At 41.9% G+C, this 12,350-nt stretch overlaps 1 protein-coding gene across 7 annotated transcripts in view; it reads right to left on the bottom strand.

Annotated features, from left to right (window-relative positions):
• The window catches only part of fbrsl1 (fibrosin-like 1), a 321,521-nt gene that overhangs the window by 196,027 nt on the left and 113,144 nt on the right, over window positions 1-12,350 (bottom strand). The gene's annotated exons all lie outside the window — the stretch shown is intronic.

The raw sequence follows: 12,350 nt of genomic DNA, 5'->3' as shown, positions 1-12,350 counted from the left end.
AATATTTCATGTGCGCCAGTACCAGGCGAATGTATCCCTCTGTGGCTGCGGCAGTGGCGGAGGTCGGGGGTTGGCGGTTTTGGGGGGGTGTTGGCGAAGACAAGACCTGTGGGAGCCGACCTGGGCATTCATAGGCAGACTGGTGTGTACAGTGCTGCTCTACATCAGCGTCAGAGGGGACCCCACTTTGAAGAGCAATTATACTACCACTACCGGCTCATTAATTAAACCGAGAGTGACTAGGCTAATTTATCTTTGTAACCCCGCAGAACGTGCTCAGAGCTTGCTGAACTGCTCAGATATAACCCAATCAGTATTGCAACCATGTACTGCTAATTGGTGATGTTGTTATGTCTACGGCTCAGTGTCACAGCTCGAGTCTGGCCTTTGACTTCAATCACATGTCACGCCTTCCAATTACTCCCTGATGTAAGCGACTGCCTGGTGTCTAAGAAAGTGAGAATGTTTAAATAATAATATTTTGAAAAACCAAGGCATTTGGTTCAGAAAGAACAAAAAAAAGTATCATTTCAAAATGTATAATCTAGCCTTTGTAAAACTGTCACCTTCATTTTCACACACAAAATGGTAACACTGCTAATAATACTAATACATTGATAACACAAGGCCTTGGCTAAACTGTATTTTCTCAATATCTTAGAGACACTAAATGTTGAACCAGACAATAAATTGTATTATAATTCTCATGCTCCGTATTAAGTGAACTTATGACTTCATACTGAACATACTGGGAGCTTCACACCCACATGTACTGAGTGTTCCGCCCCTTGGGCCATCTCCTCCCTTCAGGGCCGAGGGGACGAACACTGACCCTCTTCGCTCCAAGGGGTCAACCACAAGAACCACACCCCCATCTAGATCCAGCTCTTCAGGGACTGCTAGGGGGTGTGTCAACCCCCAGTCTGCCACTTCAACCCCCCTGCCTCGGGGTGTACATGCGCTATTGTGCAAAAGCAATCATTCTCACCCCCCTCACCTCCCCTCTCTTTGTTTTGCAAATGGCCTCTCCCACATCATTTTACATACACACTCCAACCACTGAGCTCTGGGGACCGTCCAGGAAGTAATTGTGGCTTTTGTGCGTGTGGTCCCCCCCCCTTCTTCCTCAAAGGAGCCGCGCCCCCTTGTCAGCTGTCATCATATAACTGCCTGCAGACCCAGGGGCCTAATGACAGGATCTATAGTACATGAAAACACAATTATAGCCCTTGGTTCAATTGCTACTGTGTGAATGGCCTTTAAAAAGGGGAAAAAAGGACACATGCTTCCCGTTCGAAGGCATATAAGTGTGAACAATATCCCCTAAATCACAATCCATTAAATGAATAGAACCTCATTTTGAGTCTGAACATTTTAAATACACCCTTTTGAGTCAATCTCCTTGCATATGTGTTATGCTAATTGTAGGACGTGCTTAATGTAAGGAGATTTCTGACTGATACGGATACATTTGACCTTGTGTAGCAGTGCTACTTGCTGTTTTAATGAGTTAATATGAGCGCTGGTGATGGCGCTGGCATATACAACCCACACATGAGCCACGGTGTTCCAACGGCATTTCATTATCTTTGACGATGTTGTTTTCATGGCAATATTTTGAAGCCACATTAAGCATCCATTACAAGACGCTGCAGGAAACATGTTGATGGAACCTGCAAAAGATCCACCGCCTGGGCTCAATATTGCAAACCCCGGCATGCTTTACATTAGGCAGTCAAAATGGCAGAAGAGGAGAAGAGAGGCCTCCCACCATCTTTTTCAAATGGGAACAGTGACCCCCAATGGACGATGTGATGCAATCTGGCAAAGGGTTAACACGGCATCATGCACCACCTCCTCATGTATGTGGTGCAATGACTCGCAAATGCAGCAGGGGTCAGTGTTGTATCACAGCAAGACTGAGCACAGTGAGAGAGAATAGGAGAGCTGTGGCTGCAAAGATCACATCTGTCTCAGTGACACCACTAATCCCATTTAATCCATCTGAGTTAATGTCCAGCTTTGCTAGTCGCCAACCCCCCCAGGCAAAGGGCTGTGAAAACAGGGGCAGGGGCCTCAGCAGATCCCATTAATGTAGTGACCCTAATGGGCTAAAGTGGCAAAGATGACACTTAGACACTTAAATGTACAAACGCTGCCAAGTAGGCAAGAACTTGATCACAGCCATGCAGGGAGACACATAGTGATCTAAACACACATGCTTAAATACACAGAAACAAATACTGTATGTGTACACTATACAATAGAGGAACACACACAGACACAACACTAGCATCCAAAGAGATGCACTGCACATTGGGACACACATGCGAAAACACATTCTTCAAGCCAAGCAATGATTAAATAGAATCTAATTAAATAGGTGCTAATTGAAGCGCTAATTAACTAAAACAAATTGATACAACTGTCACAAGGAGAGAATGAGGCATTTGTAAACGACAGTGGAGAACAATACGAGTGGAGCGCAGCAGCCTACTGCAGGAACGCATGAGGGTACAGCCTGGCCTCTCGATTGTCTTACCCCCTCTCAGCCCTGTCAAAACACACAGGCCTCCAAACAAAAGACCTCTCACAACTACAGGAGGCTTCTCTTTTCAGTGAAGGCTCAGGACTGCCACCCACTTCTATTCTCCCTAACAAACACCAGATCCTTACCTCCATAAAGCTTCCAGTGTAACACTGCACCGTGCACCAGGCCAGCCCCCGCACACAGTGGTAGCCAGGAAACTTGACCCTCACCGTGCTAAGTTACAGTCCTGCTACTGGGTTTAACCAATATGTGATTTTGAAGGCGGATACCATTATTTTATACTGAGGCTATTAATTTTCTCTGATATTCAATATAACTAAAGTGGTCATTGTAAAGCCAAAGAGGTACAAAACTTCAGTGTGTGCTCCTGATTTTTATTTTTCTTGGCAAGTTTTGAGAATCTTTGAAATAGCAGAGACACTAATATCACATTAAACTCACACAGCTAAAATTTGTGACCCACCATGTCTATTTAATGCTTGGATGAAACACTGGGACAGATTGTTATTTTCCATTTTAGTAAATGTCCCATTGCAACAGTGATTCAACACAGTTTGTGAAAGCTTTTACATTTGCAGACATCTGCTGTCTGCTTGGTGTTTCCAGTGAAATTGTCTGGTGCACAGAAGCACCAAAGCTGAGTAAACCAGGAAAAGAGCGCCACCTATAGATAGTTTATCAAAAGAATATCCAAAAAAGTGTCATTATGGTATCCACCACACTGTATGAACAAGTCACCTTTGCAAAAAGCTCCTGAGATCTAGAAATAAAAACAAACAAAACTCTTTACAAACTTAAAATTAGAGTTGAATTGGTTTGTTAGAATTAAACAAGAAATTTAAAATGCTGTTGCACTGCCATACAAAGACAATCTGTTTGCTTGTCAGGAAGAAACCATCATATCAAAGGCGGACAACATTGACAAGTTAGCATCTCATATTTATACACACTAAAAGGCCCATATTGACTGACTTCTATATATCAGTCTGAAGTGAGATGAAAGGCAGCCTAATCTGAGAATCTGTGCTGAGTGACCTCGTTTCCAACACTTTGTTCTGTTTCCCTGAACTGTGGTGTTCAGTGTGTTAAAAGCTGTTCAGGTTCAAAGCAACAGTGTGTTTCCTGTGACACCTCCAGTGACAAGTAGATTGTTTTTCTGTTAAAAGTGATATTGATACAGGTGTACAAACTGCACATGTACACATTCTCGCACACATAACCCTGTCTTCGTCTTACTGTTTGTGATCTTCTTTCTTATTTACATCTTTGTGATGAGTCTAATTGATGAAAGCATCTCACAACAAATCTTACCTCACTTGACTTGCAGCTCGCACTACGATGCGCTACGCTGTAGAGAGCGTTTGCAGGAGGAACATGACCCCAGATACTGAATACTTCCTGGAGCACACATTTCAAAACTGCTCCCTAAACATTACTGTACTGTAAATCATAAAGCACAAGGTGTAATAAAGTGTCTCTCCCTGCTGTCTGCTCTAGTTAAACATCTACCAGGGGCAATATATCCGTTGCTATAGCTACAGATTCTCCAGTAGATGCAAAACTGGAATATGATGTGGCCTGGGAGGTCCCACTTTAATAAATTAAGTTAAAAAAAAGGGAAAGTAATCACAACTAGCCAGCCAGCAAAGCACAGAGAAATAATGTCTTGACAAATTTATTATGGCTAACACCTGCCTCCTGAGTCCAAAGCATAATGACTGCACTGAAAAAAAATCTGCACCATAATGTAACTGCAAAATTAAACATTGCTCTAAAATAATGCTCTTACTACATTCAACAATATCATATAGCCCACAGTGTATCCAGGAGGAGTTTCTCCTCGCCTCTGTTACCTAGTTCAATCCCAGCATGCAATAGTCCCAGTTCCAACAGAGCATGGCTTTAGATCCCTGCTAATTTAATGTTCCCAGGCCTAATTGTCCCCGGAGTGGTTGCTCTGAAGTAGCCCTGCTGTATCTCAATGACTATGGCTTGTTAAAAGTGATGGGATGTGTGTGTATACATGTATGTGTATGGCCCTACAGTGCAGCAACCCGGCCAAGCACCTTACATGGCCTGACATTAATCACTGTGCACTGTCCCATGCAATATTCACCTGGCTAAGCACAGCGGGCGCAAAGGTCGTCTGGGTTAGGCTGTTCTTTGTCATTCTCTACCCTGTATTTCCAGTTCTATTTATGTCTCTCTCTGTCTTTCTACCTACCTATCTCTCTCTCTCTCCTTGTCTAAGGGGTTAGGAGGCTGCATCAGTAGCCTTTGGGAGAGAAAAGGTGCTGGGAGAGCTAAATATTCCTGGAGGATGCAGTTTAACTAACCAATTAAATATTTTTACTTGTGTCTCCATTGAATTCTCTTCAGATTTTTCCTGTGGATCACATTTATCACAGTCACAGTCTAAAATCCTGCCCTGGATTAAAAAAAAAAGATCTTTTAGTGTATCAAGTTATCCACCTGTGGAGCTTGTACCTATTTTGACAGGCCGGTCATAACTTTACAGGAATATCTGCCACCTCTGAGTTTGCCAACTCTCCAGATCCAACTATCTGGAGCCAGCTAAGATTGAGACCCAGCTCCAAAGTGTCCCGTGGGACCGGAGCAGCGGTCACAAAATCCTTCCACACCCTCCCCCGCCTCTATTTCAACACCAGTGGGACTGTTCCCTCATCTTTTCCCAGCCTTCCCCTGGCATCCCGGGCAAAGTCAACACACCGCCAGCCCCAGTGGAAACCCGTGGGGACGAGTTTGGCTCCTCACACTAAATCCACTGTGGTCAGGCCGTCTGCTGAGCAAAAATAGATGGCATTTAGGAAAGTTGAAAATGCACACCGAGAAAGGTACACGCACCCACACACTTGTTCATGTAGGAAAATCATCTTAGGGAAGAGGGAATTTAAAATCTACTGACGTTTTTACCAAAAATTTGACATGTGTCAGTACTTGCCACAAAATTTAATTTGCAGAATCCTTCCTTATTTATTATTTATAGGAAGTCCTCACCTTTAATTGACTCTAACTTCATCATGATCAATGCCAACGACTCAAATTCTTCATTCATTGGTTTTAATTGAAATTCCCTTACAACTAGATTACCGAAACAGCTGTTTGCATTTTTTGCAAGTGCTTAAAAATTTCCGCAAGTGTCTTGTCTTACAACACATTTCATCTAAAAAGCCTTCTTTGTAAGCCAGAAATCAATTAATAGAGAAGTGTTGTTATTCGAACATTTATTATGGTGATTGCATTACATCTACACTGAACATTCTCCGTCTGATCTCTGCTCTAATTACATGTAGCTGGCTTACTATTCTCTACTGGGAAAATGTGAGTTTCATATTTATGTCTGCTCCTACAGAATATGAAGTGCTGGAGGCTCATCAATTCTTGTAATTCCTTGGTCAGCTATTGAAGTTAATGAAGTCATAAATTACTCAGGTCCTCTTTTAAACATTCATAATTTGTAGTTTTATATTTGAAAAGAGTCGTTCCAAAATGAGATGTCTTTCTCTTGAAAAGTGGCCTTGTACACTGGAATTTCTCTAACCACATTAGAGAAACAACCTTTTGGTGAATATGGCCTGCACACATTCAAATCTGTGGGACAGATGGGAGATGGTTATGCGGGGAAAGTATTCTCGCCCTTTCATCAGCCGCTGGTATTGAAGTGTCATGTAGCAAGGCATTAAAGTGGTTTAGAAGAGATGTGTAACTGTGTGCTGGAAAAAAAGTTGCATATTTTTCTAGGGAAATACTGTATATACATTATATTACCATGAAAGCCTACACTAGCTATAACCCTGGCCCCTTCTTATACAGTCCTGTTTGTTTGTGTGTCACAGTGCTTAGCATTATTTACAGCTCAGTTATCAAACACAAGATTTTCATTCTAAGCAATAACCCTATTTTGAAAGAAAAATATGTACTTTGCTCAAAATACAAATGATCACATTACTTCCAATATGTGAAATTTGTAGCCAAGGCAACTAAAATCTCCAGGGTATTTGTCATGTCAGCAATCAATTTAATAGAGTGGGTATCAGATTTTTTTCTCATAATTGGATACCACATTTTTTGAATGAAAGTCGTCATATTGTCATTTATCTCTGCTGCACAGGCACGTGTGTGTTCATCTACTAACTTTGTCTTTGATGTGGTTAGGACAATTATCTGCCGTGTGATCATGCATACATGTTCATGTTACAGGCAGCTAACTAATTGATCTGTCAAGGTCTATTACAAGTCACGCTCCTCCACTCATCTCTTTCTTTCTGTATGGCACACTCTCGCATGCAATGTGCCTGCAGACACCTCTGCTGCATACCTCATTATCCTCTCATCTAATAATGCTCTTTGTTAAATTGCAGTGTTAATCTGAGTAACAGGAGTAAAGGCCTTTTCTATCACGTTACCACTTACAAGCTTTTCAACCCCATAATTACATCAAGGATTTCGCATTTTAGGCTGATCTCATCACAAGTGCAATACGAGATACTGTTTCAGTTCCTCGATCAACCGCAACACTACAAGCAGACTATAGTGAAGTGAGAAAAAGGTGTTAAGCCTCAGGAGGATGAGTAGAACAAATATGGCTTTGTGAGGTGGAGGGGAAAAGTAATGTACAAAAAACATTTTAGTTAAATGAAATATCTTGTGTCCTGAAGCTTAAATAAGCTTCATTTGGAAATACTGATGTTAAATTGTTGCTATATATGCAACACATCTGCTGTTTTAAAGGTTTTCTGCCCAAACAACAAGAATTTGGTATTTTTAGACTTAAAATAAGCCAACAATACTAAACTAGAGCTCAGTGACTGAGCCAGAATGACTCAGGTGGAAAGGATTCACCTTGACCTCTAGTTTAAATGGGCTGGAAGCAGGTTTAGCCAGAAGAGATAGTGTCTGCTGGGTGTCTCCTGAGCCAAGCTGCAACCACTCAGGGTCGCTGCTCCCCAGATAACAACCAGCCTATTGTTATCAGTCATCCTGATCGTCCGCCCCACTGCCGATGGGCAACAGTGCTCTCGCGTCTATCGCAGCTCTCAGGCTGCCCCTGAACTATGCTCCAGCGCACCATTAATGCCCCAGCTAATCTGATCTGTCTCCGGCTGGCTTACTGCTTATAAACACACCTAGATATGAAGCCGGGGAAGTAATCCTGAAGCAGTTACAGTATGACAGGGCATGCAGGATGCTGACATCATGTCCGCAGGCGGGCCTGATAGAGAGGGGTTTGCCCGAGGGAGGGTTGGAATAATAGAGTGAAGTGTCCAGAGATGTTTTCCTATATGACATTGTTACAGTAGTGGGGTGTGTGTGTGCAGCACAGAGTAGAGCACAGCACTAATGGATAAGGATGGTGATGTAATGTGTATGTGTGGCTATCAGCATGTTGCTTGAGCGAGTCAGCATTATGTGTTATTCATGACTCCCATTTGAAACATACTGAAGGTCAAAGCCATGTTGCTGGGTATCCTGCAAGCTGTTTTTCTAATATGTTACAGCAGAGAATGACAAGATAACAGTACATATTATTTTATGGGTATTAGCCTTTTTAGAAATAGTAAATGATCTAGCAATGACCTGATTATTATATGGATTATTATTATATGGTGATATTTACCTAATTTTCCTGTATATTTTTCTAGTTTTCTATCACAGATGTGTGAGTCTTGCGTTGGTTTGATGCCGGCTGTGTAAAGGAGCTAACTTACTGTGTCTTGGTGCACACCGTGAACTTAAAAGTTTCAGCAGACACGGAGGAGGAGAGCTAATAATGACTGAATATTCATTTCAGGGTGAACTATTTCTTTAAGGAATGACTAACCCATTTAAAAGACTTTCATTATTGTGATTCTGAGTGATGAGTTTTTGAGTTTTTAATGCTTGATCTGTGCTGCTGAAGATAAAAATGACAGTGATTTTGTATCATTGTTGGCACATGCAAATAACTGGTACGAACTGTTGTCTCCAATTCAAACAATATCAATACTGATCCTCAAAAATCTCTCCAACCTGCATGTATGACTGCTGGAGAAATGGCTCCTGACAGCAGTGTGACACACAGAAAAACAGGAAAATAGTCCCTACACACAGTGTCTCACTCACACACAAATGCACAGCTATTCCTCATGTCCTGATGAGTCTTCGAATTGGATCAAGTGCCCCCCTGTGACAAACTCTGCTCTGACACTGCAGCTCCTGTCCTCTGGCGAGCTTCTGGCACCCCAGGGTACCTTGAGGAGACCAACACATCACCTCGCCTGTGGATCATAGTGTGTGACATACACTAGGGACACCTCCTCTGACTGGAGAGACAGCAAAACAGAAAGAAATATGGATGGGGAAAACTACGCTGGACAGTGAGAGAGCAGGGCAGCCTGAAGGACAAAGCTCCAAGTGCACTCATGCTGATCATTGCAGTAGACAGCCTAAAGCATTCCCCTACAGAGGGTTCTGTCCACAAAAACAATATAATGTCATAATGTCAAAATAATTGTTTATTGCACTTCATCTGACCCCCTGACACACCAACACTCAGAGTTTTCAAAAGCTGTCAATAAGCTTCTGACAGCTACAGTATTTAAAATCAGACTCTGGGAGAAATCACAGCTATACATCAACACCTGCTTTAAAGCCAAGATGGCTGCTCTGTGCTGCCTTTTTCCCACTGTTACTACAAAAGTTTCTATTTATGTATGTACATCCATCTGCATGGGCCTGTGTTTATTACATGAAAGGATCTACGGTACGGTATGCCCTCATTAAGATTAAAATTAAGGGTAAAATTTCTTTATTGTCATTTCTCAGCACTCACATACATTGAAAGGAAATTTGTCTTTTGCATTTGACCCATCCTACACACTAGGAGCCGTGGGCAGAGCCAGGGGACTGACTGCAGTTCTTTTTGCCAGTGCCGGTGGTCAGGGGGAGAACATGCGAGCCACCGTGATGCAAGTAAGACTTAATATGTTCATGGTATTGTTGAGCCAGCAAAGAGAATGTGAACTGTGAATACTAAGCAACCACATGAGGGTGTCCGTTGGCACTGTTGCCAAGGACGTTTTTCTGTGGCAGATAAAAGCCACAAAGGGCTCCTCATCAAACCCCAGTCCATCTGGAAGCAGCCGTGATTTATATGCATACTTTATTCAATCTATCCGAGACACTTCGAGTGAATGATAACATCACAGGGGATGAGGGCAAAGCAACAGTAGATATCTCTATCCTCCTTCTCTCCTTAGGTCTTATTCTTTTTCTCTAAGCATTTACAGTGTATGTTCACTGCAGTCTCAGGGTTGAAATGAAGTTTTGTAATAAGCCTTTATTGATGTTGTAATCAATGTGAGCTGCTCTGAATAACAACAGGTCCTTGAAATGTGCAGGATGAACGGACAGATACTCATCAACACATCAAAAGAGAGCGTGAGTAAGCAGGCACTCTGCCCAGGGAGAGCTGGAATCTATCAGCACGTCCATCCCAGTCACACAATCAGCCGAGTCAATAATGTCTTATAATTTAAACAATCAAACTGCACATAGACTCCAACAAAGGGTTCATATAAGGCAGGTTTGGCCACAGGTCCTTCCAGACCCTCAGCAGATTCAGGCTTTTTTTCAAAGTTGCATTCGGGCCCAGGTAGTCATGTTGTAATGTGTCTTGACTTGCCACACATGCACAAATTCCTATTTGGCAACAGTGTGTAAATAACAACTGATGCTTAAACAGCATTTATAGGAGTCTTTTACAGAGTTTGTGAGAGATGGATTATTGAAGGTGGGTGTGGCACAGAAAGCAGTGGGGGTTGGCAGGTGTGGTGTTAAGAGACCTCTAACACACAACGCACTTAAGCACAGAGGATCCGTTCAGCTTTCTAAATGCTTACTAGAAAGGTGCAGATCAACCGCCTCATATTTCATGGTGTTATCTATAATTTATTAGTTACGCAACACGATCATCTCATGAGTCTTATTCATCTGCTCTGTGATTAGAACATGAATTGGATGTTGTTGTTTCACACAGCATAATAGTTAGTTCTCAAAACAATAATAATGTAGTTGGGAATTGGGAGTTGAAGTCATGTGTTAAAGGCGGGTTTTAGATCTTTATACGCAGAGAGAGAACTACAACCAGGGCAGGTTGAAAGATGTTTTAGCTGCATGTTCTCAGACAGTGAGACAGTCAAACAAAGAAGGGATTGGAAAGTTTAGAAGTTACTGTAAGCAGGAGCAACGGGGAACCACCAGGGCATAGACAGCCAGCAGTACTTTATAAATCTGTCCAGCTGGGAAGGGAGGCGTCTCCAGTTATCCACAGATAACAGGACTGAGGTGTTTTTCAGGGGACTTTAACAATGCATGAGGTCAATGTGTCTTAACCAGCCCAGTGAGCCAAAGCCAAAATCTCCCCTTAAGCTGCTGCAAGGTGCTGAAGAGACATTCATTACAATGGTTCAGTGACACAGAAAGCCTCTGACTGAAAACAATGTGGCTGCTGTTGTACTGAGGGAACATAAACTCTGCAGTTTTGTGAGGTTGATGGTATATCAGATCATTTTTGCACTGAGTTGACTGCTTCAGTGTGAACTGGACTGAAGCCAGATTTTTCACCTTGGTAACTTCCTCTGTGCATTTACAAAAATATCTGCCCATCAGTGACAAAATGGGCATTTTGTTTTGCATCCCTCAAATATACATTTGGCACATTAGTGGTTTGGGCGACAGCAGTAAAATACACTACAATCTGAATTTAAGTGCAGTTTGTTGATGTACCCCTACAGTCCTTTATCTGTATAAACAAACAGAAAACCACTTCAGTAGTCATGAAGGAAAACAAGAATGAGATGGCAGGGTAAACCCACCGGAAGGCATCGTACCAGCAATTTGTTTATGGAACACGCACACTTTTGATAGTATCAGGGCTCATCAGTGTACTAGTCACATGTGTTGCTCTTTATTAAGGTTTACAATGAGTGATTCCTTCTACAATACTCCCCTGAGCTGCAGCTCTAATGTGTCTGTTTCCCTCTTTTGTATCAGCTAGCAAAGCGCACAAAACATCGTAAAGAAGAACAAAAGCCCCATATTACTCATTCAGTACAGCGTGTGGATAATATCTATTACCAAGTTAAATAAAAGCTACTGCTGTGTGTCTCACCTCTGTATTAGCTGGTTGTGTTTCACTGTAGTAACACTGCTGAGCCAAAGATTTAGCTGAACTCCAATCAAACTTGGTTTTGCATAAAAATGTGCGATTGGACAACAAGCAAACAAATTTCAACCAGTTCCAATCTACATGGATTGCTAGACTTACTGTATGTAAAAAGCAATAGGAAATGTAGATGTAAAACAAAATCAGCACACAAGCATGTTAAATATCACTGTTAATGCAAAACCAAAAGTGAAACAGGGGATATCAATAGTAGAGAAATGAAAAAACTAAAAAAATTGAACAAAACTTGATTCGGACCACAAACTGAGTAATTACGAAATAACTTGAGAGCCACAACTACTGGCACCAGATCAAGTATAGGAAGCCGAAAGTAAGAGATTGGAAGTTACTGTAGTGCTCGACGTCACTACCAACCACAATGTGACAAACGTAATAACTAACAGATTAGCAAAAGTCCCTTATGATAAAACCTCCGAACAATCACATGGTGCATTTGTGGCAATGACTTGGACTTCCCCTCCAAGGACAATAGGAGCTGTGTCATAAGTTTCTATTTCAAAAAATGAAAAAAAAAAAAGTGAAAAACCAAGTAAATGTTTAAAAAACAATACA

Source organism: Thunnus maccoyii, chromosome 9, assembly GCF_910596095.1.
Source record: "Thunnus maccoyii chromosome 9, fThuMac1.1, whole genome shotgun sequence".
Classification (NCBI taxonomy): domain Eukaryota; kingdom Metazoa; phylum Chordata; class Actinopteri; order Scombriformes; family Scombridae; genus Thunnus; species Thunnus maccoyii.
Note: the sequence above shows the minus strand (reverse complement) of the source record. Positions and strands in the feature narration are given on the sequence as shown.